General features: G+C 42.7%; 1 protein-coding gene and 41 non-coding genes across 42 annotated transcripts in view; all 42 read right to left on the bottom strand.

The window, feature by feature from the left end:
* The window catches only part of LOC144024231 (uncharacterized), a 107,860-nt gene that overhangs the window by 31,018 nt on the left and 55,014 nt on the right, over positions 1-21,828 (bottom strand). The window lies entirely within an intron of this gene.
* On the bottom strand, positions 28-109 carry trnas-aga (transfer RNA serine (anticodon AGA)). Its single transcript has one exon. It is a non-coding gene; the product is annotated as a tRNA-Ser (tRNA).
* trnal-caa (transfer RNA leucine (anticodon CAA)) lies at positions 495-607 on the bottom strand. Its single transcript has 2 exons — positions 570-607; positions 495-540 (listed from the first exon to the last, which is right to left on the bottom strand). It is a non-coding gene; the product is annotated as a tRNA-Leu (tRNA).
* trnas-aga (transfer RNA serine (anticodon AGA)) lies at positions 1,264-1,345 on the bottom strand. The gene has a single exon. It is a non-coding gene; the product is annotated as a tRNA-Ser (tRNA).
* Positions 1,645-1,726, bottom strand: trnas-uga (transfer RNA serine (anticodon UGA)). Its single transcript has one exon. It is a non-coding gene; the product is annotated as a tRNA-Ser (tRNA).
* On the bottom strand, positions 2,112-2,224 carry trnal-caa (transfer RNA leucine (anticodon CAA)). The gene is made up of 2 exons: positions 2,187-2,224; positions 2,112-2,157 (listed from the first exon to the last, which is right to left on the bottom strand). It is a non-coding gene; the product is annotated as a tRNA-Leu (tRNA).
* Positions 2,878-2,959, bottom strand: trnas-aga (transfer RNA serine (anticodon AGA)). Its single transcript has one exon. It is a non-coding gene; the product is annotated as a tRNA-Ser (tRNA).
* trnas-uga (transfer RNA serine (anticodon UGA)) lies at positions 3,257-3,338 on the bottom strand. The gene has a single exon. It is a non-coding gene; the product is annotated as a tRNA-Ser (tRNA).
* On the bottom strand, positions 3,724-3,836 carry trnal-cag (transfer RNA leucine (anticodon CAG)). The gene is made up of 2 exons: positions 3,799-3,836; positions 3,724-3,769 (listed from the first exon to the last, which is right to left on the bottom strand). It is a non-coding gene; the product is annotated as a tRNA-Leu (tRNA).
* On the bottom strand, positions 4,490-4,571 carry trnas-aga (transfer RNA serine (anticodon AGA)). The gene has a single exon. It is a non-coding gene; the product is annotated as a tRNA-Ser (tRNA).
* Positions 4,871-4,952, bottom strand: trnas-uga (transfer RNA serine (anticodon UGA)). The gene has a single exon. It is a non-coding gene; the product is annotated as a tRNA-Ser (tRNA).
* Positions 5,338-5,450, bottom strand: trnal-caa (transfer RNA leucine (anticodon CAA)). The gene is made up of 2 exons: positions 5,413-5,450; positions 5,338-5,383 (listed from the first exon to the last, which is right to left on the bottom strand). It is a non-coding gene; the product is annotated as a tRNA-Leu (tRNA).
* trnas-aga (transfer RNA serine (anticodon AGA)) lies at positions 6,107-6,188 on the bottom strand. Its single transcript has one exon. It is a non-coding gene; the product is annotated as a tRNA-Ser (tRNA).
* trnas-uga (transfer RNA serine (anticodon UGA)) lies at positions 6,488-6,569 on the bottom strand. Its single transcript has one exon. It is a non-coding gene; the product is annotated as a tRNA-Ser (tRNA).
* On the bottom strand, positions 6,953-7,065 carry trnal-caa (transfer RNA leucine (anticodon CAA)). The gene is made up of 2 exons: positions 7,028-7,065; positions 6,953-6,998 (listed from the first exon to the last, which is right to left on the bottom strand). It is a non-coding gene; the product is annotated as a tRNA-Leu (tRNA).
* Positions 7,719-7,800, bottom strand: trnas-aga (transfer RNA serine (anticodon AGA)). Its single transcript has one exon. It is a non-coding gene; the product is annotated as a tRNA-Ser (tRNA).
* On the bottom strand, positions 8,100-8,181 carry trnas-uga (transfer RNA serine (anticodon UGA)). Its single transcript has one exon. It is a non-coding gene; the product is annotated as a tRNA-Ser (tRNA).
* Positions 8,567-8,679, bottom strand: trnal-cag (transfer RNA leucine (anticodon CAG)). Its single transcript has 2 exons — positions 8,642-8,679; positions 8,567-8,612 (listed from the first exon to the last, which is right to left on the bottom strand). It is a non-coding gene; the product is annotated as a tRNA-Leu (tRNA).
* Positions 9,333-9,414, bottom strand: trnas-aga (transfer RNA serine (anticodon AGA)). Its single transcript has one exon. It is a non-coding gene; the product is annotated as a tRNA-Ser (tRNA).
* On the bottom strand, positions 9,714-9,795 carry trnas-uga (transfer RNA serine (anticodon UGA)). Its single transcript has one exon. It is a non-coding gene; the product is annotated as a tRNA-Ser (tRNA).
* On the bottom strand, positions 10,181-10,293 carry trnal-cag (transfer RNA leucine (anticodon CAG)). Its single transcript has 2 exons — positions 10,256-10,293; positions 10,181-10,226 (listed from the first exon to the last, which is right to left on the bottom strand). It is a non-coding gene; the product is annotated as a tRNA-Leu (tRNA).
* Positions 10,947-11,028, bottom strand: trnas-aga (transfer RNA serine (anticodon AGA)). Its single transcript has one exon. It is a non-coding gene; the product is annotated as a tRNA-Ser (tRNA).
* trnas-uga (transfer RNA serine (anticodon UGA)) lies at positions 11,328-11,409 on the bottom strand. Its single transcript has one exon. It is a non-coding gene; the product is annotated as a tRNA-Ser (tRNA).
* On the bottom strand, positions 11,795-11,907 carry trnal-cag (transfer RNA leucine (anticodon CAG)). Its single transcript has 2 exons — positions 11,870-11,907; positions 11,795-11,840 (listed from the first exon to the last, which is right to left on the bottom strand). It is a non-coding gene; the product is annotated as a tRNA-Leu (tRNA).
* On the bottom strand, positions 12,561-12,642 carry trnas-aga (transfer RNA serine (anticodon AGA)). The gene has a single exon. It is a non-coding gene; the product is annotated as a tRNA-Ser (tRNA).
* On the bottom strand, positions 12,941-13,022 carry trnas-uga (transfer RNA serine (anticodon UGA)). Its single transcript has one exon. It is a non-coding gene; the product is annotated as a tRNA-Ser (tRNA).
* trnal-caa (transfer RNA leucine (anticodon CAA)) lies at positions 13,408-13,520 on the bottom strand. Its single transcript has 2 exons — positions 13,483-13,520; positions 13,408-13,453 (listed from the first exon to the last, which is right to left on the bottom strand). It is a non-coding gene; the product is annotated as a tRNA-Leu (tRNA).
* Positions 14,177-14,258, bottom strand: trnas-aga (transfer RNA serine (anticodon AGA)). The gene has a single exon. It is a non-coding gene; the product is annotated as a tRNA-Ser (tRNA).
* On the bottom strand, positions 14,558-14,639 carry trnas-uga (transfer RNA serine (anticodon UGA)). Its single transcript has one exon. It is a non-coding gene; the product is annotated as a tRNA-Ser (tRNA).
* trnal-caa (transfer RNA leucine (anticodon CAA)) lies at positions 15,025-15,137 on the bottom strand. The gene is made up of 2 exons: positions 15,100-15,137; positions 15,025-15,070 (listed from the first exon to the last, which is right to left on the bottom strand). It is a non-coding gene; the product is annotated as a tRNA-Leu (tRNA).
* Positions 15,791-15,872, bottom strand: trnas-aga (transfer RNA serine (anticodon AGA)). The gene has a single exon. It is a non-coding gene; the product is annotated as a tRNA-Ser (tRNA).
* On the bottom strand, positions 16,172-16,253 carry trnas-uga (transfer RNA serine (anticodon UGA)). Its single transcript has one exon. It is a non-coding gene; the product is annotated as a tRNA-Ser (tRNA).
* trnal-caa (transfer RNA leucine (anticodon CAA)) lies at positions 16,639-16,751 on the bottom strand. The gene is made up of 2 exons: positions 16,714-16,751; positions 16,639-16,684 (listed from the first exon to the last, which is right to left on the bottom strand). It is a non-coding gene; the product is annotated as a tRNA-Leu (tRNA).
* trnas-aga (transfer RNA serine (anticodon AGA)) lies at positions 17,405-17,486 on the bottom strand. Its single transcript has one exon. It is a non-coding gene; the product is annotated as a tRNA-Ser (tRNA).
* Positions 17,784-17,865, bottom strand: trnas-uga (transfer RNA serine (anticodon UGA)). The gene has a single exon. It is a non-coding gene; the product is annotated as a tRNA-Ser (tRNA).
* On the bottom strand, positions 18,251-18,363 carry trnal-caa (transfer RNA leucine (anticodon CAA)). Its single transcript has 2 exons — positions 18,326-18,363; positions 18,251-18,296 (listed from the first exon to the last, which is right to left on the bottom strand). It is a non-coding gene; the product is annotated as a tRNA-Leu (tRNA).
* Positions 19,020-19,101, bottom strand: trnas-aga (transfer RNA serine (anticodon AGA)). Its single transcript has one exon. It is a non-coding gene; the product is annotated as a tRNA-Ser (tRNA).
* On the bottom strand, positions 19,401-19,482 carry trnas-uga (transfer RNA serine (anticodon UGA)). The gene has a single exon. It is a non-coding gene; the product is annotated as a tRNA-Ser (tRNA).
* On the bottom strand, positions 19,868-19,980 carry trnal-caa (transfer RNA leucine (anticodon CAA)). The gene is made up of 2 exons: positions 19,943-19,980; positions 19,868-19,913 (listed from the first exon to the last, which is right to left on the bottom strand). It is a non-coding gene; the product is annotated as a tRNA-Leu (tRNA).
* trnas-aga (transfer RNA serine (anticodon AGA)) lies at positions 20,634-20,715 on the bottom strand. Its single transcript has one exon. It is a non-coding gene; the product is annotated as a tRNA-Ser (tRNA).
* trnas-uga (transfer RNA serine (anticodon UGA)) lies at positions 21,015-21,096 on the bottom strand. The gene has a single exon. It is a non-coding gene; the product is annotated as a tRNA-Ser (tRNA).
* trnal-caa (transfer RNA leucine (anticodon CAA)) lies at positions 21,482-21,594 on the bottom strand. The gene is made up of 2 exons: positions 21,557-21,594; positions 21,482-21,527 (listed from the first exon to the last, which is right to left on the bottom strand). It is a non-coding gene; the product is annotated as a tRNA-Leu (tRNA).

Consider the following 21,828-nt stretch of genomic DNA (forward strand, 5'->3'; position numbering starts at 1 on the left):
ACAGTGCTGTATTACAGAAAACACAGCCGTTGTCAGCAGGATTCTAACCTACGAGGGGAGACCCCAATGGATTTCTAGTCCATCGCCTTAACCACTCGGCCACAACAACTTCACGCTTCAGCTTTATGTGTTAACATTAGCATCAACACCAGTGATTGCCCCCATTTCTGATTTTCGGCAACAGTATGAGCTTCAACTGGCTTCTTGATTGGCTGTCATTCTGTTCCATGCATGTCACAAGAACCATCTCCATTAAAAGACATCCAATGGTAAGGCTCGTGCTGACTTTGGTCGGAAGGGGCTCATCGGGATCACAATAAATCCACTTATTGTAATGTCTCCTCGGTTTTACACAATCAGGTTTTAAGACTAAACAGCACATTTTGATGGTTACAACATCATGAGCGTATAATACAATGATTAATGCAAAACCTGCAGTGAAGTCTTTCAGACAAGTGTCAAGAGCCGAATCAAAAATCACATTGAAAAGAGGGTGTCAGGAGTGGGATTTGAACCCACGCCTCCATTCAGTGACCAGAAAGCCCAAATCACTAAGGAAAGATGCATCTCTTGAGTCTGGCGCCTTAGACCACTCGGCCATCCTGACATATGGCAATATTGGAATCAAGGGAAACAAAACCGAAACCAGTCTAGTCCCAGCAAAGCAACTTTCAGCAGTGCATTTTGAATCCATGCTTTCATTTGGAGGCAGAAAGCCCAATTTGCTGTAGGAGTCATCCTTTGTCAAGTGCCCGAGAGTAATCGGCTATGCTGAATTGTAACAATCTGTATTTCTTGTGAAACTAAAATGCTATAGTCTGGTCACTTAAGTATCTACTGCTGAGTTCATACTCATGTTCAAAATATATTGACAAGACTTTTACTCAAACCCATACCTTCTTTGGGAAACCAAAAGTCTTCATACACAGTGGAAGGAAGTGCACTTTGTATAGCTCATTAGAACACTTGGCCATGCTGACTCTGAAGAACCTGTTTACCTTTGTAAACAACTCGTTATTGAACAACGGCCAACAGCTGGTCTCATTTCAACAGACTGGTCTCTAAATAAAATCCCACAAGCCAAGTCAACCCTGATGCCTTCAACAGTAGTTGTCAAGAGTGTGCCTTGTTCCCATGGCTGCACTTGGTCCGAAATTCCAAATTTGCTGAGGTACTTACAGCATCAGTGACACCTTGCCAATAGCCATGATCACAAACTTTATCTAATTAGACAAGACAGTGCTGTATTACAGAAAACACAGCCGTTGTCGGCAGGATTCGAACCTACGAGGGGAGACCCCAATGGATTTCTAGTCCATCGCCTTAACCACTCGGCCACGACAACCTTAAAAACTCACATTAAATATTAACACTAGTGCTTGTTGAATAGACCAGTCAGAGAAGGGCAGAAAGAAACAGCATCTCATACAGCCTACAGATGGTCTCAAACCTTTAACAGCTTTTGTAAGTTCCGAGAAATGAACTCGGCAGACACACCTTCAACAGTGGGCTTTGAATCCAGACTGGAATTTGATCAGAAGACCCGATTTTCTGAGGAACCAGTCATATTTTGATGACATCACAATTTTTCTGATGGAACTGAACCCAAAAGAAGAAAGAGAGCTAAAATTCAGAAAGTGATTGCGTTGTCGGCAGGATTCGAACCTACGTGGGTAAACCCCAATGGATTTCAAGTCCATCGCCTTAACCACTCAGCCACAACAACTTCACGCTTCAGCTTTATGTGTTAACATTAGCATCAACACCAGTGATTGCCCCCATTTCTGATTTTCGGCAGCAGTATGAGCTTCAACTGGCTTCTTGATTGGCTGTCATTCTGTTCCATGCATGTCACAAGAACCATCTCCATTAAAAGACATCCAATGGTAAGGCTCGTGGTGACTTTGGTCGGAAGGGGCTCATCGGGATCACAATAAATCCACTTATTGTAATGTCTCCTCGGTTTTACACAATCAGGTTTTAAGACTAAACAGCACATTTTGATGGTTACAACATCATGAGCGTATAATACAATGATTAATGCAAAACCTGCAGTGAAGTCTTTCAGACACGTGTCAAGAGCCGAATCAAAAATCACATTGAAAAGAGGGTGTCAGGAGTGGGATTTGAACCCACGCCTCCATTCAGAGACCAGAAAGCCCAAATCACTAAGGAAAGATGCATCTCTTGAGTCTGGCGCCTTAGACCACTCGGCCATCCTGACATATGGCAATATTGGAATCAAGGGAAACAAAACCGAAACCAGTCTCGTCCCAGCAAAGCAACTTTCAGCAGTGCATTTTGAATCCATGCTTTCATTTGGAGGCAGAAAGCCCAATTTGCTGTAGGAGTCATCCTTTGTCAAGTGCCCGAGAGTTATCGGCTATGCTGAATTGTAACAATCTGTATTTCTTGTGAAACTAAAATGCAATAGTCTGGTCACTTAAGTATCTACTGCTGAGTTCATACTCATGTTCAAAATATATTGACAAGACTTTTACTCAAACCCATACCTTCTTTGGGAAACCAAAAGTCTTCATACACAGTGGAAGGAAGTTCACTTTGTATAGCTCATTAGAACACTTGGCCATGCTGACTGAAGAACCCGTTTACCTTTGTAAACAACTCGTTATTGAACAACGGCCAACAGCTGGTCTCATTTCAACAGCCTGGTCTCTAAATAAAATCCCAGAAGCCAAGTCAACCCTGATGCCTTCAACAGTAGTTGTCAAGAGTGTGCCTTGTTCCCATGGCTGCACTTGGTCCAAATTCCAAATTTGCTGAGGTACTTACAGCATCAGTGACACCTTGACAATAGCCATGATCACAAACTTTATCTAATTAGACAAGACAGTGCTGTATTACAGAAAACACAGCCGTTGTCGGCAGGATTCGAACCTACGAGGGGAGACCCCAATGGATTTCTAGTCCATCGCCTTAACCACTCGGCCACGACAACCTTAAAAACTCACATTTAATATTAACACTAGTGCTTGTTGAATAGACCAGTCAGAGAAGGGCAGAAAGAAACAGCATCTCATACAGCCTACAGATGGTCTCAAACCTTTAACAGCTTTTGTAAGTTCCGAGAAATGAACTCGGCAGACACACCTTCAACAGTGGGCTTTGAATCCAGACTGGAATTTGATCAGAAGACCCGATTTGCTGAGGAACCAGTAACATTTTGATGACCACCATTTTTCTGATGGAACTGAACCCAAAAGAAGAAAGAGAGCTAAAATTCAGAAAGTGATTGCATTGTCGGCAGGATTCGAACCTACGTGGGTAAACCCCAATAGATTTCAAGTCCATCGCCTTAACCACTCGGCCACAACAACTTCACGATTCAGCTTTATGTGTTAACATTAGCATCAACACCAGTGATTGCCCCCATTTCTGATTTTCGGCAACAGTATGAGCTTCAACTGGCTTCTTGATTGGCTGTCATTCTGTTCCATGCATGTCACAAGAACCATCTCCATTAAAAGACATCCAATGGTAAGGCTCGTGGTGACTTTGGTCGGAAGGGGCTCATCGGGATCACAATAAATCCACTTATTGTAATGTCTCCTCGGTTTTACACAATCAGGTTTTAAGACTAAACAGCACATTTTGATGGTTACAACATCATGAGCGTATAATACAATGATTAATGCAAAACCTGCAGTGAAGTCTTTCAGACAAGTGTCAAGAGCCGAATCAAAAATCACATTGAAAAGAGGGTGTCAGGAGTGGGATTTGAACCCACGCCTCCATTCAGAGACCAGAAAGCCCAAATCACTAAGGAAAGATGCATCGCCTGAGTTCGGCGCCTTAGACCACTCGGCCATCCTGACATATGGCAATATTCAAATCAAGGGAAACAAAACCGAAACCAGTCTCGTCCCAGCAAAGCAACTTTCAGCAGTGCATTTTGAATCCATGCTTTCATTTGGAGGCAGAAAGCCCAATTTGCTGTAGGAGTCATCCTTTGTCAAGTGCCCGAGAGTAATCGGCTATGCTGAATTGTAACAATCTGTATTTCTTGTGAAACTAAAATGCAATAGTCTGGTCACTTAAGTATCTACTGCTGAGTTCATACTCATGTTCAAAATATATTGACAAGACTTTTACTCAAACCCATACCTTCTTTGGGAAACCAAAAGTCTTCATACACAGTGGAAGGAAGTTCACTTTGTATAGCTCATTAGAACACTTGGCCATGCTGACTGAAGAACCCGTTTACCTTTGTAAACAACTCGTTATTGAACAACGGCCAACAGCTGGTCTCATTTCAACAGCCTGGTCTCTAAATAAAATCCCAGAAGCCAAGTCAACCCTGATGCCTTGAACAGTAGTTGTCAAGAGTGTGCCTTGTTTCCATGGCTGCACTTGGTCCAAATTCCAAATTTGCTGAGGTACTTACAGCATCAGTGACACCTTGACAATAGCCATGATCACAAACTTTATCTAATTAGACAAGACAGTGCTGTATTACAGAAAACACAGCCGTTGTCGGCAGGATTCGAACCTACGAGGGGAGACCCCAATGGATTTCTAGTCCATCGCCTTAACCACTCGGCCACGACAACCTTAAAAACTCACATTTAATATTAACACTAGTGCTTACTGAATAGACCAGTCAGAGAAGTGCAGAAAGAAACAGCATCTCATACAGCCTACAGATGGTCTCAAACCTTTAACAGCTTTTGTAAGTTCCGAGAAATGAACTCGGCAGACACACCTTCAACAGTGGGCTTTGAATACAGACTGGAATTTGATGAGAAGACCCGATTTGCTGAGGAACCAGTCATATTTTGATGACATCACCATTTTTCTGATGGAACTGAACCCAAAAGAAGAAAGAGAGCTAAAATTCAGAAAGTGATTGCGTTGTCGGCAGGATTCGAACCTACGTGGGTAAACCCCAATGGATTTCAAGTCCATCGCCTTAACCACTCGGCCACAACAACTTCGCACTTCAGCTTTATGTGTTAACATTGGCATCAACACCAGTGATTGCCCCCATTTCTGATTTTCGGCAACAGTATGAGCTTCAACTGGCTTCTTGATTGGCTGTCATTCTGTTCCATGCATGTCACAAGAACCATCTCCATTAAAAGACATCCAATGGTAAGGCTCGTGGTGACTTTGGTCGGAAGGGGCTCATCGGGATCACAATAAATCCACTTATTGTAATGTCTCCTCGGTTTTACACAATCAGGTTTTAAGACTAAACAGCACATTTTGATGGTTACAACATCATGAGCGTATAATACAATGATTAATGCAAAACCTGCAGTGAAGTCTTTCAGACAAGTGTCAAGAGCCGAATCAAAAATCACATTGAAATGAGGGTGTCGGGAGTGGGATTTGAACCCACGCCTCCATTCAGAGACCAGAAAGCCCAAATCACTAAGGAAAGATGCATCTCTTGAGTCTGGCGCCTTAGACCACTCAGCCATCCTGACATATGGCAATATTGGAATCAAGGGAAACAAAACCGAAACCAGTCTCGTCCCAGCAAAGCAACTTTCAGCAGTGCATTTTGAATCCATGCTTTCATTTGGAGGCAGAAAGCCCAATTTGCTGTAGGAGTCATCCTTTGTCAAGTGCCCGAGAGTAATCGGCTATGCTGAATTGTAACAATCTGTATTTCTTGTGAAACTAAAATGCAATAGTCTGGTCACTTAAGTATCTACTGCTGAGTTCATACTCATGTTCAAAATATATTGACAAGACTTTTACTCAAACCCATACCTTCTTTGGGAAACCAAAAGTCTTCATACACAGTGGAAGGAAGTGCACTTTGTATAGCTCATTAGAACACTTGGCCATGCTGACTCTGCAGAACCTGTTTACCTTTGTAAACAACTCGTTATTGAACAACGGCCAACAGCTGGTCTCATTTCACCAGACTGGTCTCTAAATAAAATCCCACAAGCCAAGTCAACCCTGATGCCTTCAACAGTAGTTGTCAAGAGTGTGCCTTGTTCCCATGGCTGCACTTGGTCCGAAATTCCAAATTTGCTGAGGTACGTACAGCATCAGTGACACCTTGACAATAGCCATGATCACAAACTTTATCTAATTAGACAAGACAGTGCTGTATTACAGAAAACACAGCCGTTGTCGGCAGGATTCGAACCTACGAGGGGAGACCCCAATGGATTTCTAGTCCATCGCCTTAACCACTCGGCCACGACAACCTTAAAAACTCACATTTAATATTAACACTAGTGCTTGTTGAATAGACCAGTCAGAGAAGGGCAGAAAGAAACAGCATCTCATACAGCCTACAGATGGTCTCAAACCTTTAACAGCTTTTGTAAGTTCCGAGAAATGAACTCGGCAGACACACCTTCAACAGTGGGCTTTGAATCCAGACTGGAATTTGATCAGAAGACCCGATTTGCTGAGGAACCAGTCATATTTTGATGACATCACCATTTTTCTGATGGAACTGAACCCAAAAGAAGAAAGAGAGCTAAAATTCAGAAAGTGATTGCGTTGTCGGCAGGATTCGAACCTACGTGGGTAAACCCCAATGGATTTCAAGTCCATCGCCTTAAACACTCGGCCACAACAACTTCGCACTTCAGCTTTATGTGTTAACATTAGCATCAACACCAGTGATTGCCCCCATTTCTGATTTTCGGCAACTATGAGCTTCAACTGGCTTCTTGATTGGCTGTCATTCTGTTCCATGCATGTCACAAGAACCATCTCCATTAAAAGACATCCAATGGTAAGGCTCGTGGTGACTTTGGTCGGAAGGGGCTCATCGGGATCACAATAAATCCACTTATTGTAATGTCTCCTCGGTTTTACACAATCAGGTTTTAAGACTAAACAGCACATTTTGATGGTTACAACATCATGAGCGTATAATACAATGATTAATGCAAAACCTGCAGTGAAGTCTTTCAGACAAGTGTCAAGAGCCGAATCAAAAATCACATTGAAAAGAGGGTGTCAGGAGTGGGATTTGAACCCTCGCCTCCATTCAGAGACCAGAAAGCCCAAATCACTAAGGAAAGATGCATCTCTTGAGTCTGGCGCCTTAGACCACTCGGCCATCCTGACATATGGCAATATTGGAATCAACGGAAACAAAACCGAAACCAGTCTCGTCCCAGCAAAGCAACTTTCAGCAGTGCATTTTGAATCCATGCTTTCATTTGGAGGCAGAAAGCCCAATTTGCTGTAGGAGTCATCCTTTGTCAAGTGCCCGAGAGTAATCGGCTATGCTGAATTGTAACAATCTGTATTTCTTGTGAAACTAAAATGCAATAGTCTGGTCACTTAAGTATCTACTGCTGAGTTCATACTCATGTTCAAAATATATTGACAAGACTTTTACTCAAACCCATACCTTCTTTGGGAAACCAAAAGTCTTCATACACAGTGGAAGGAAGTTCACTTTGTATAGCTCATTAGAACACTTGGCCATGCTGACTGAAGAACCCGTTTACCTTTGTAAACAACTCGTTATTGAACAACGGCCAACAGCTGGTCTCATTTCAACAGCCTGGTCTCTAAATAAAATCCCAGAAGCCAAGTCAACCCTGATGCCTTCAACAGTAGTTGTCAAGAGTGTGCCTTGTTCCCATGGCTGCACTTGGTCCAAATTCCAAATTTGCTGAGGTACTTACAGCATCAGTGACACCTTGACAATAGCCATGATCACAAACTTTATCTAATTAGACAAGACAGTGCTGTATTACAGAAAACACAGCCGTTGTCGGCAGGATTCGAACCTACGAGGGGAGACCCCAATGGATTTCTAGTCCATCGCCTTAACCACTCGGCCACGACAACCTTAAAAACTCACATTTAATATTAACACTAGTGCTTGCTGAATAGACCAGTCAGAGAAGGGCAGAAAGAAACAGCATCTCATACAGCCTACAGATGGTCTCAAACCTTTAACAGCTTTTGTAAGTTCCGAGAAATGAACTCGGCAGACACACCTTCAACAGTGGGCTTTGAATCCAGACTGGAATTTGATCAGAAGACCCGATTTGCTGAGGAACCAGTCACATTTTGATGACATCACCATTTTTCTGATGGAACTGAACCCAAAAGAAGAAAGAGAGCTAAAATTCAGAAAGTGATTGCGTTGTCGGCAGGATTCGAACCTACGTGGGTAAACCCCAATGGATTTCAAGTCCATCGCCTTAACCACTCGGCCACAACAACTTCACGATTCAGCTTTATGTGTTAACATTAGCATCAACACCAGTGATTGCCCCCATTTCTGATTTTCGGCAACAGTATGAGCTTCAACTGGCTTCTTGATTGGCTGTCATTCTGTTCCATGCATGTCACAAGAACCATCTCCATTAAAAGACATCCAATGGTAAGGCTCGTGGTGACTTTGGTCGGAAGGGGCTCATCGGGATCACAATAAATCCACTTATTGTAATGTCTCCTCGGTTTTACACAATCAGGTTTTAAGACTAAACAGCACATTTTGATGGTTACAACATCATGAGCGTATAATACAATGATTAATGCAAAACCTGCAGTGAAGTCTTTCAGACAAGTGTCAAGAGTCGAATCAAAAATCACATTGAAAAGAGGGTGTCAGGAGTGGGATTTGAACCCACGCCTCCATTCAGAGACCAGAAAGCCCAAATCACTAAGGAAAGATGCATCTCCTGAGTTCGGCGCCTTAGACCACTCGGCCATCCTGACATATGGCAAAATTCAAATCAAGGGAAACAAAACCGAAACCAGTCTCATCCCAGCAAAGCAACTTTCAGCAGTGCATTTTGAATCCATGCTTTCATTTGGAGGCAGAAAGCCCAATTTGCTGTAGGAGTCATCCTTTGTCAAGTGCCCGAGAGTAATCGGCTATGCTGAATTGTAACAATCTGTATTTCTTGTGAAACTAAAATGCAATAGTCTGGTCACTTAAGTATCTACTGCTGAGTTCATACTCATGTTCAAAATATATTGACAAGACTTTTACTCAAACCCATACCTTCTTTGGGAAACCAAAAGTCTTCATACACAGTGGAAGGAAGTTCACTTTGTATAGCTCATTAGAACACTTGGCCATGCTGACTGAAGAACCCGTTTACCTTTGTAAACAACTCGTTATTGAACAACGGCCAACAGCTGGTCTCATTTCAACAGCCTGGTCTCTAAATAAAATCCCAGAAGCCAAGTCAACCCTGATGCCTTGAACAGTAGTTGTCAAGAGTGTGCCTTGTTTCCATGGCTGCACTTGGTCCAAAATCCAAATTTGCTGAGGTACTTACAGCATCAGTGACACCTTGACAATAGCCATGATCACAAACTTTATCTAATTAGACAAGACAGTGCTGTATTACAGAAAACACAGCCGTTGTCAGCAGGATTCGAACCTACGAGGGGAGACCCCAATGGATTTCTAGTCCATCGCCTTAACCACTCGGCCACGACAACCTTAAAAACTCACATTTAATATTAACACTAGTGCTTGTTGAATAGACCAGTCAGAGAAGGGCAGAAAGAAACAGCATCTCATACAGCCTACAGATGGTCTCAAACCTTTAACAGCTTTTGTAAGTTCCGAGAAATGAACTCGGCAGACACACCTTCAACAGTGGGCTTTGAATCCAGACTGGAATTTGATCAGAAGACCCGATTTGCTGAGGAACCAGTCACATTTTGATGACATCACCATTTTTCTGATGGAACTGAACCCAAAAGAAGAAAGAGAGCTAAAATTCAGAAAGTGATTGCATTGTCGGCAGGATTCGAACCTACGTGGGTAAACCCCAATAGATTTCAAGTCCATCGCCTTAACCACTCGGCCACAACAACTTCACGATTCAGCTTTATGTGTTAACATTAGCATCAACACCAGTGATTGCCCCCATTTCTGATTTTCGGCAACAGTATTAGCTTCAACTGGCTTCTTGATTGGCTGTCATTCTGTTCCATGCATGTCACAAGAACCATCTCCATTAAAAGACATCCAATGGTAAGGCTCGTGGTGACTTTGGTCGGAAGGGGCTCATCGGGATCACAATAAATCCACTTATTGTAATGTCTCCTCGGTTTTACACAATCAGGTTTTAAGACTAAACAGCACATTTTGATGGTTACAACATCATGAGCGTATAATACAATGATTAATGCAAAACCTGCAGTGAAGTCTTTCAGACAAGTGTCAAGAGCCGAATCAAAAATCACATTGAAAAGAGGGTGTCAGGAGTGGGATTTGAACCCACGCCTCCATTCAGAGACCAGAAAGCCCAAATCACGAAGGAAAGATGCATCTCCTGAGTTCGGCGCCTTAGACCACTCGGCCATCCTGACATATGGCAAAATTCAAATCAAGGGAAACAAAACCGAAACCAGTCTCGTCCCAGCAAAGCAACTTTCAGCAGTGCATTTTGAATCCATGCTTTCATTTGGAGGCAGAAAGCCCAATTTGCTGTAGGAGTCATCCTTTGTCAAGTGCCCGAGAGTAATCGGCTATGCTGAATTGTAACAATCTGTATTTCTTGTGAAACTAAAATGCAATAGTCTGGTCACTTAAGTATCTACTGCTGAGTTCATACTCATGTTCAAAATATATTGACAAGACTTTTACTCAAACCCATACCTTCTTTGGGAAACCAAAAGTCTTCATACACAGTGGAAGGAAGTTCACTTTGTATAGCTCATTAGAACACTTGGCCATGCTGACTGAAGAACCCGTTTACCTTTGTAAACAACTCGTTATTGAACAACGGCCAACAGCTGGTCTCATTTCAACAGCCTGGTCTCTAAATAAAATCCCAGAAGCCAAGTCAACCCTGATGCCTTGAACAGTAGTTGTCAAGAGTGTGCCTTGTTTCCATGGCTGCACTTGGTCCAAATTCCAAATTTGCTGAGGTACTTACAGCATCAGTGACACCTTGACAATAGCCATGATCACAAACTTTATCTAATTAGACAAGACAGTGCTGTATTACAGAAAACACAGCCGTTGTCGGCAGGATTCGAACCTACGAGGGGAGACCCCAATGGATTTCTAGTCCATCGCCTTAACCACTCGGCCACGACAACCTTAAAAACTCACATTTAATATTAACACTAGTGCTTACTGAATAGACCAGTCAGAGAAGTGCAGAAAGAAACAGCATCTCATACAGCCTACAGATGGTCTCAAACCTTTAACAGCTTTTGTAAGTTCCGAGAAATGAACTCGGCAGACACACCTTCAACAGTGGGCTTTGAATACAGACTGGAATTTGATGAGAAGACCCGATTTGCTGAGGAACCAGTCATATTTTGATGACATCACCATTTTTCTGATGGAACTGAACCCAAAAGAAGAAAGAGAGCTAAAATTCAGAAAGTGATTGCGTTGTCGGCAGGATTCGAACCTACGTGGGTAAACCCCAATGGATTTCAAGTCCATCGCCTTAACCACTCGGCCACAACAACTTCGCACTTCAGCTTTATGTGTTAACATTAGCATCAACACCAGTGATTGCCCCCATTTCTGATTTTCGGCAACCGTATGAGCTTCAACTGGCTTCTTGATTGGCTGTCATTCTGTTCCATGCATGTCACAAGAACCATCTCCATTAAAAGACATCCAATGGTAAGGCTCGTGGTGACTTTGGTCGGAAGGGGCTCATCGGGATCACAATAAATCCACTTATTGTAATGTCTCCTCGGTTTTACACAATCAGGTTTTAAGACTAAACAGCACATTTTGATGGTTACAACATCATGAGCGTATAATACAATGATTAATGCAAAACCTGCAGTGAAGTCTTTCAGACAAGTGTCAAGAGCCGAATCAAAAATCACATTGAAAAGAGGGTGTCAGGAGTGGGATTTGAACCCACGCCTCCATTCAGAGACCAGAAAGCCCAAATCACTAAGGAAAGATGCATCTCCTGAGTTCGGCGCCTTAGACCACTCGGCCATCCTGACATATGGCAAAATTCAAATCAAGGGAAACAAAACCGAAACCAGTCTCGTCCCAGCAAAGCAACTTTCAGCAGTGCATTTTGAATCCATGCTTTCATTTGGAGGCAGAAAGCCCAATTTGCTGTAGGAGTCATCCTTTGTCAAGTGCCCGAGAGTAATCGGCTATGCTGAATTGTAACAATCTGTATTTCTTGTGAAACTAAAATGCAATAGTCTGGTCACTTAAGTATCTACTGCTGAGTTCATACTCATGTTCAAAATATATTGACAAGACTTTTACTCAAACCCATACCTTCTTTGGGAAACCAAAAGTCTTCATACACAGTGGAAGGAAGTTCACTTTGTATAGCTCATTAGAACACTTGGCCATGCTGACTGAAGAACCCGTTTACCTTTGTAAACAACTCGTTATTGAACAACGGCCAACAGCTGGTCTCATTTCAACAGCCTGGTCTCTAAATAAAATCCCAGAAGCCAAGTCAACCCTGATGCCTTGAACAGTAGTTGTCAAGAGTGTGCCTTGTTTCCATGGCTGCACTTGGTCCAAATTCCAAATTTGCTGAGGTACTTACAGCATCAGTGACACCTTGACAATAGCCATGATCTCAAACTTTATCTAATTAGACAAGACAGTGCTGTATTACAGAAAACACAGCCGTTGTCGGCAGGATTCGAACCTACGAGGGGAGACCCCAATGGATTTCTAGTCCATCGCCTTAACCACTCTGCCACGACAACCCTAAAACTCACATTTAATATTAACACTAGTGCTTACTGAATAGACCAGTCAGAGAAGTGCAGAAAGAAACAGCATCTCATACAGCCTACAGATGGTCTCAAACCTTTAACAGCTTTTGTAAGTTCCGAGAAATGAACTCGGCAGACACACCTTCAACAGTGGGCTTTGAATACAGACTGGAATTTGATGAGAAGACCCGATTTGCTGAGGAACCAGTCATATTTTGATGACATCACCATTTTTCTGATGGAACTGAACCCAAAAGAAGAAAGAGAGCTAAAATTCAGAAAGTGATTGCGTTGTCGGCAGGATTCGAACCTACGTGGGTAAACCCCAATGGATTTCAAGTCCATCGCCTTAACCACTCGGCCACAACAACTTCGCACTTCAGCTTTATGTGTTAACATTAGCATCAACACCAGTGATTGCCCCCATTTCTGATTTTCGGCAACAGTATGAGCTTCAACTGGCTTCTTGATTGGCTGTCATTCTGTTCCATGCATGTCACAAGAACCATCTCCATTAAAAGACATCCAATGGTAAGGCTCGTGGTGACTTTGGTCGGAAGGGGCTCATCGGGATCACAATAAATCCACTTATTGTAATGTCTCCTCGGTTTTACACAATCAGGTTTTAAGACTAAACAGCACATTTTGATGGTTACAACATCATGAGCGTATAATACAATGATTAATGCAAAACCTGCAGTGAAGTCTTTCAGACAAGTGTCAAGAGCCGAATCAAAAATCACATTGAAATGAGGGTGTCGGGAGTGGGATTTGAACCCACGCCTCCATTCAGAGACCAGAAAGCCCAAATCACTAAGGAAAGATGCATCTCTTGAGTCTGGCGCCTTAGACCACTCAGCCATCCTGACATATGGCAATATTGGAATCAAGGGAAACAAAACCGAAACCAGTCTCGTCCCAGCAAAGCAAATTTCAGCAGTGCATTTTGAATCCATGCTTTCATTTGGAGGCAGAAAGCCCAATTTGCTGTAGGAGTCATCCTTTGTCAAGTGCCCGAGAGTAATCGGCTATGCTGAATTGTAACAATCTGTATTTCTTGTGAAACTAAAATGCAATAGTCTGGTCACTTAAGTATCTACTGCTGAGTTCATACTCATGTTCAAAATATATTGACAAGACTTTTACTCAAACCCATACCTTCTTTGGGAAACCAAAAGTCTTCATACACAGTGGAAGGAAGTGCACTTTGTATAGCTCATTAGAACACTTGGCCATGCTGACTCTGCAGAACCTGTTTACCTTTGTAAACAACTCGTTATTGAACAACGGCCAACAGCTGGTCTCATTTCACCAGACTGGTCTCTAAATAAAATCCCACAAGCCAAGTCAACCCTGATGCCTTCAACAGTAGTTGTCAAGAGTGTGCCTTGTTCCCATGGCTGCACTTGGTCCGAAATTCCAAATTTGCTGAGGTACGTACAGCATCAGTGACACCTTGACAATAGCCATGATCACAAACTTTATCTAATTAGACAAGACAGTGCTGTATTACAGAAAACACAGCCATTGTCGGCAGGATTCGAACCTACGAGGGGAGACCCCAATGGATTTCTAGTCCATCGCCTTAACCACTCGGCCACGACAACCTTAAAAACTCACATTTAATATTAACACTAGTGCTTACTGAATAGACCAGTCAGAGAAGTGCAGAAAGAAACAGCATCTCATACAGCCTACAGATGGTCTCAAACCTTTAACAGCTTTTGTAAGTTCCGAGAAATGAACTCGGCAGACACACCTTCAACAGTGGGCTTTGAATCCAGACTGGAATTTGATCATAAGACCCGATTTGCTGAGGAACCAGTCATATTTTGATGACATCACCATTTTTCTGATGGAACTGAACCCAAAAGAAGAAAGAGAGCTAAAATTCAGAAAGTGATTGCGTTGTCGGCAGGATTCGAACCTACGTGGGTAAACCACAATGGATTTCAAGTCCATCGCCTTAACCACTCGGCCACAACAACTTCATGCTTCAGCTTTATGTGTTAACATTAGCATCAACACCAGTGATTGCCCCCATTTCTGATTTTCGGCAACAGTATGAGCTTCAACTGGCTTCTTGATTGGCTGTCATTCTGTTCCATGCATGTCACAAGAACCATCTCCATTAAAAGACATCCATTGGTAAGGCTCGTGGTGACTTTGGTCAGAAGGGGCTCATCGGGATCACAATAAATCCACTTATTGTAATGTCTCCTCGGTTTTACACAATCAGGTTTTAAGACTAAACAGCACATTTTGATGGTTACAACATCATGAGCGGAAAATACAATGATTAATGCAAAACCTGCAGTGAAGTCTTTCAGACAAGTGTCAAGAGCCGAATCAAAAATCACATTGAAAAGAGGGTGTCAGGAGTGGGATTTGAACCCACGCCTCCATTCAGAGACCAGAAAGCCCAAATCACTAAGGAAAGATGCATCTCTTGAGTCTGGCGCCTTAGACCACTCGGCCATCCTGACATATGGCAATATTGGAATCAAGGGAAACAAAACCGAAACCAGTCTCGTCCCAGCAAAGCAACTTTCAGCAGTGCATTTTGAATCCATGCTTTCATTTGGAGGCAGAAAGCCCAATTTGCTGTAGGAGTCATCCTTTGTCAAGTGCCCGAGAGTAATCGGCTATGCTGAATTGTAACAATCTGTATTTCTTGTGAAACTAAAATGCAATTGTCTGGTCACTTAAGTATCTACTGCTGAGTTCATACTCATGTTCAAAATATATTGACAAGACTTTTACTCAAACCCATACCTTCTTTGGGAAACCAAAAGTCTTCATACACAGTGGAAGGAAGTTCACTTTGTATAGCTCATTAGAACACTTGGCCATGCTGACTGAAGAACCCGTTTACCTTTGTAAACAACTCGTTATTGAACAACGGCCAACAGCTGGTCTCATTTCAACAGCCTGGTCTCTAAATAAAATCCCAGAAGCCAAGTCAACCCTGATGCCTTCAACAGTAGTTGTCAAGAGTGTGCCTTGTTCCCATGGCTGCACTTGGTCCAAATTCCAAATTTGCTGAGGTACTTACAGCATCAGTGACACCTTGACAATAGCCATGATCACAAACTTTATCTAATTAGACAAGACAGTGCTGTATTACAGAAAACACAGCCGTTGTCGGCAGGATTCGAACCTACGAGGGGAGACCCCAATGGATTTCTAGTCCATCGCCTTAACCACTCGGCCACGACAACCTTAAAAACTCACATTTAATATTAACACTAGTGCTTGTTGAATAGACCAGTCAGAGAAGGGCAGAAAGAAACAGCATCTCATACAGCCTACAGATGGTCTCAAACCTTTAACAGCTTTTGTAAGTTCCGAGAAATGAACTCGGCAGACACACCTTCAACAGTGGGCTTTGAATCCAGACTGGAATTTGATCAGAAGACCCGATTTGCTGAGGAACCAGTCATATTTTGATGACATCACCATTTTTCTGATGGAACTGAACCCAAAAGAAGAAAGAGAGCTAAAATTCAGAAAGTGATTGCGTTGTCGGCAGGATTCGAACCTACGTGGGTAAACCCCAATGGATTTCAAGTCCATCACCTTAAACACTCGGCCACAACAACTTCTCACTTCAGCTTTATGTGTTAACATTAGCATCAACACCAGTGATTGCCCCCATTTCTGATTTTCGGCAACAGTATGAGCTTCAACTGGCTTCTTGATTGGCTGTCATTCTGTTCCATGCATGTCACAAGAACCATCTCCATTAAAAGACATCCAATGGTAAGGCTCGTGGTGACTTTGGTCGGAAGGGGCTCATCGGGATCACAATAAATCCACTTATTGTAATGTCTCCTCGGTTTTACACAATCAGGTTTTAAGACTAAACAGCACATTTTGATGGTTACAACATCATGAGCGTATCATACAATGATTAATGCAAAACCTGCAGTGAAGTCTTTCAGACAAGTGTCAAGAGCCGAATCAAAAATCACATTGAAAAGAGGGTGTCAGGAGTGGGATTTGAACCCACGCCTCCATTCAGAGACCAGAAAGCCCAAATCACTAAGGAAAGATGCATCTCTTGAGTCTGGCGCCTTAGACCACTCGGCCATCCTGACATATGGCAATATTGGAATCAAGGGAAACAAAACCGAAACCAGTCTCGTCCCAGCAAAGCAACTTTCAGCAGTGCATTTTGAATCCATGCTTTCATTTGGAGGCAGAAAGCCCAATTTGCTGTAGGAGTCATCCTTTGTCAAGTGCCCGAGAGTAATCGGCTATGCTGAATTGTAACAATCTGTATTTCTTGTGAAACTAAAATGCAATAGTCTGGTCACTTAAGTATCTACTGCTGAGTTCATACTCATGTTCAAAATATATTGACAAGACTTTTACTCAAACCCATACCTTCTTTGGGAAACCAAAAGTCTTCATACACAGTGGAAGGAAGTTCACTTTGTATAGCTCATTAGAACACTTGGCCATGCTGACTGAAGAACCCGTTTACCTTTGTAAACAACTCGTTATTGAACAACGGCCAACAGCTGGTCTCATTTCAACAGCCTGGTCTCTAAATAAAATCCCAGAAGCCAAGTCAACCCTGATGCCTTCAACAGTAGTTGTCAAGAGTGTGCCTTGTTCCCATGGCTGCACTTGGTCCAAATTCCAAATTTGCTGAGGTACTTACAGCATCAGTGACACCTTGACAATAGCCATGATCACAAACTTTATCTAATTAGACAAGACAGTGCTGTATTACAGAAAACACAGCCGTTGTCGGCAGGATTCGAACCTACGAGGGGAGACCCCAATGGATTTCTAGTCCATCGCCTTAACCACTCGGCCACGACAACCTTAAAAACTCACATTTAATATTAACACTAGTGCTTGTTGAATAGACCAGTCAGAAGGGCAGAAAGAAACAGCATCTCATACAGCCTACAGATGGTCTCAAACCTTTAACAGCTTTTGTAAGTTCCGAGAAATGAACTCGGCAGACACACCTTCAACAGTGGGCTTTGAATCCAGACTGGAATTTGATCAGAAGACCCGATTTGCTGAGGAACCAGTCATATTTTGATGACATCACCATTTTTCTGATGGAACTGAACCCAAAAGAAGAAAGAGAGCTAAAATTCAGAAAGTGATTGCGTTGTCGGCAGGATTCGAACCTACGTGGGTAAACCCCAATGGATTTCAAGTCCATCTCCTTAAACACTCGGCCACAACAACTTCGCACTTCAGCTTTATGTGTTAACATTAGCATCAACACCAGTGATTGCCCCCATTTCTGATTTTCGGCAACAGTATGAGCTTCAACTGGCTTCTTGATTGGCTGTCATTCTGTTCCATGCATGTCACAAGAACCATCTCCATTAAAAGACATCCAATGGTAAGGCTCGTGGTGACTTTGGTCGGAAGGGGCTCATCGGGATCACAATAAATCCACTTATTGTAATGTCTCCTCGGTTTTACACAATCAGGTTTTAAGACTAAACAGCACATTTTGATGGTTACAACATCATGAGCGTATAATACAATGATTAATGCAAAACCTGCAGTGAAGTCTTTCAGACAAGTGTCAAGAGCCGAATCAAAAATCACATTGAAAAGAGGGTGTCAGGAGTGGGATTTGAACCCACGCCTCCATTCAGAGACCAGAAAGCCCAAATCACTAAGGAAAGATGCATCTCTTGAGTCTGGCGCCTTAGACCACTCGGCCATCCTGACATATGGCAATATTGGAATCAAGGGAAACAAAACCGAAACCAGTCTCGTCCCAGCAAAGCAACTTTCAGCAGTGCATTTTGAATCCATGCTTTCATTTGGAGGCAGAAAGCCCAATTTGCTGTAGGAGTCATCCTTTGTCAAGTGCCCGAGAGTAATCGGCTATGCTGAATTGTAACAATCTGTATTTCTTGTGAAACTAAAATGCAATAGTCTGGTCACTTAAGTATCTACTGCTGAGTTCATACTCATGTTCAAAATATATTGACAAGACTTTTACTCAAACCCATACCTTCTTTGGGAAACCAAAAGTCTTCTTACACAGTGGAAGGAAGTGCACTTTGTATAGCTCATTAGAACACTTGGCCATGCTGACTCTGAAGAACCTGTTTACCTTTGTAAACAACTCGTTATTGAACAACGGCCAACAGCTGCTCTCATTTCAACAGACTGGTCTCTAAATAAAATCCCACAAGCCAAGTCAACCCTGATGCCTTCAACAGTAGTTGTCAAGAGTGTGCCTTGTTCCCATGGCTGCACTTGGTCCGAAATTCCAAATTTGCTGAGGTACTTACAGCATCAGTGACACCTTGCCAATAGCCATGATCACAAACTTTATCTAATTAGACAAGACAGTGCTGTATTACAGAAAACACAGCCGTTGTCGGCAGGATTCGAACCTACGAGGGGAGACCCCAATGGATTTCTAGTCCATCGCCTTAACCACTCGGCCACGACAACCTTAAAAACTCACATTTAATATTAACACTAGTGCTTGTTGAATAGACCAGTCAGAGAAGGGCAGAAAGAAACAGCATCTCATACAGCCTACAGATGGTCTCAAACCTTTAACAGCTTTTGTAAGTTCCGAGAAATGAACTCGGCAGACACACCTTCAACAGTGGGCTTTGAATCCAGACTGGAATTTGATCAGAAGACCCGATTTGCTGAGGAACCAGTCATATTTTGATGACATCACCATTTTTCTGATGGAACTGAACCCAAAAGAAGAAAGAGAGCTAAAATTCAGAAAGTGATTGCGTTGTCGGCAGGATTCGAACCTACGTGGGTAAACCCCAATGGATTTCAAGTCCATCGCCTTAACCACTCGGCCACAACAACTTCATGCTTCAGCTTTATGTGTTAACATTAGCATCAACACCAGTGATTGCCCCCATTTCTGATTTTCGGCAACAGTATGAGATTCAACTGGCTTCTTGATTGGCTGTCATTCTGTTCCATGCATGTCACAAGAACCATCTCCATTAAAAGACATCCAATGGTAAGGCTCGTGGTGACTTTGGTCGGAAGGGGCTCATCGGGATCACAATAAATCCACTTATTGTAATGTCTCCTCGGTTTTACACAATCAGGTTTTAAGACTAAACAGCACATTTTGATGGTTACAACATCATGAGCGTATAATACAATGATTAATGCAAAACCTGCAGTGAAGTCTTTCAGACAAGTGTCAAGAGCCGAATCAAAAATCACATTGAAAAGAGGGTGTCAGGAGTGTGATTTGAACCCACGCCTCCATTCAGAGACCAGAAAGCCCAAATCACTAAGGAAAGATGCATCTCTTGAGTCTGGCGCCTTAGACCACTCGGCCATCCTGACATATGGCAATATTGGAATCAAGGGAAACAAAACCGAAACCAGTCTCGTCCCAGCAAAGCAACTTTCAGCAGTGCATTTTGAATCCATGCTTTCATTTGGAGGCAGAAAGCCCAATTTGCTGTAGGAGTCATCCTTTGTCAAGTGCCCGAGAGTAATCGGCTATGCTGAATTGTAACAATCTGTATTTCTTGTGAAACTAAAATGCAATAGTCTGGTCACTTAAGTATCTACTGCTGAGTTCATACTCATGTTCAAAATATATTGACAAGACTTTTACTCAAACCCATACCTTCTTTGGGAAACCAAAAGTCTTCATACACAGTGGAAGGAAGTTCACTTTGTATAGCTCATTAGAACACTTGGCCATGCTGACTGAAGAACCCGTTTACCTTTGTAAACAACTCGTTATTGAACAACGGCCAACAGCTGGTCTCATTTCAACAGCCTGGTCTCTAAATAAAATCCCAGAAGCCAAGTCAACCCTGATGCCTTCAACAGTAGTTGTCAAGAGTGTGCCTTGTTCCCATGGCTGCACTTGGTCCAAATTCCAAATTTGCTGAGGTACTTACAGCATCAGTGACACCTTGACAATAGCCATGATCACAAACTTTATCTAATAAGACAAGACAGTGCTGTATTACAGAAAACACATCCGTTGTCGGCAGGATTCGAACCTACGAGGGGAGACCCCAATGGATTTCTAGTCCATCGCCTTAACCACTCGGCCACGACAACCTTAAAAACTCACATTTAATATTAACACTAGTGCTTGTTGAATAGACCAGTCAGAGAAGGGCAGAAAGAAACAGCATCTCATACAGCCTACAGATGGTCTCAAACCTTTAACAGCTTTTGTAAGTTCCGAGAAATGAACTCGGCAGACACACCTTCAACAGTAGGCTTTGAATCCAGACTGGAATTTGATCAGAAGACCCGATTTGCTGAGGAACCAGTCACATTTTGATGACATCACCATTTTTCTGATGGAACTGAACCCAAAAGAAGAAAGAGAGCTAAAATTCAGAAAGTGATTGCGTTGTCGGCAGGATTCGAACCTACGTGGGTAAACCCCAATGGATTTCAAGTCCATCGCCTTAACCACTCGGCCACAACAACTTCACGCTTCAGCTTTATGTGTTAACATTAGCATCAACACCAGTGATTGCCCCCATTTCTGATTTTCGGCAACAGTATGAGCTTCAACTGGCTTCTTGATTGGCTGTCATTCTGTTCCATGCATGTCACAAGAACCATCTCCATTAAAAGACATCCAATGGTAAGGCTCGTGGTGACTTTGGTCGGAAGGGGCTCATCGGGATCACAATAAATCCACTTATTGTAATGTCTCCTCGGTTTTACACAATCAGGTTTTAAGACTAAACAGCACATTTTGATGGTTACAACATCATGAGCGTATAATACAATGATTAATGCAAAACCTGCAGTGAAGTCTTTCAGACAAGTGTCAAGAGCCGAATCAAAAATCACATTGAAAAGAAGGTGTCAGGAGTGGGATTTGAACCAACGCCTCCATTCAGAGACCAGAAAGCCCAAATCACTAAGGAAAGATTCATCTCTTGAGTCTGGCGCCTTAGACCACTCGGCCATCCTGACATATGGCAATATTGGAATCAAGGGAAACAAAACCGAAACCAGTCTCGTCCCAGCAAAGCAACTTTCAGCAGTGCATTTTGAATCCATGCTTTCATTTGGAGGCAGAAAGCCCAATTTGCTGTAGGAGTCATCCTTTGTCAAGTGCCCGAGAGTAATCGGCTATGCTGAATTGTAACAATCTGTATTTCTTGTGAAACTAAAATGCAATAGTCTGGTCACTTAAGTATCTACTGC

This window comes from Festucalex cinctus, chromosome 8 (assembly GCF_051991245.1).
Source record: "Festucalex cinctus isolate MCC-2025b chromosome 8, RoL_Fcin_1.0, whole genome shotgun sequence".
In the NCBI taxonomy this organism is placed as follows: Eukaryota; Metazoa; Chordata; class Actinopteri; order Syngnathiformes; family Syngnathidae; genus Festucalex; species Festucalex cinctus.